The sequence below is a fragment of the Penaeus monodon genome, chromosome 20 (assembly GCF_015228065.2).
Source record: "Penaeus monodon isolate SGIC_2016 chromosome 20, NSTDA_Pmon_1, whole genome shotgun sequence".
NCBI lineage: Eukaryota > Metazoa > Arthropoda > Malacostraca > Decapoda > Penaeidae > Penaeus > Penaeus monodon.
The window spans coordinates 19,921,134-19,921,377 of NC_051405.1; positions in this window are offsets into that span (position 1 = coordinate 19,921,134).

Sequence of the window (244 nt, forward strand, 5' to 3'; positions counted from 1 at the left end):
CCTTTTACTCACGCACTCAATTTTTTACTTGACATCAGTTACGATATATCAGCTCACGTTTATGCGCGTCCTTTTTGCTGCCTATTTGCCATTGTATTCTTCTTACCCCTTCACCCCCTCTATCCCTATCCCCTCTCTGTCCCCTCCATCCATCCCTCTCCCCTCCTCTTTTTGCCTCCTCACCTCACACGAAAATGGACGCACAAATTGTGTTGTTTATCCCCTTAGGTGATCCATCTCTTGT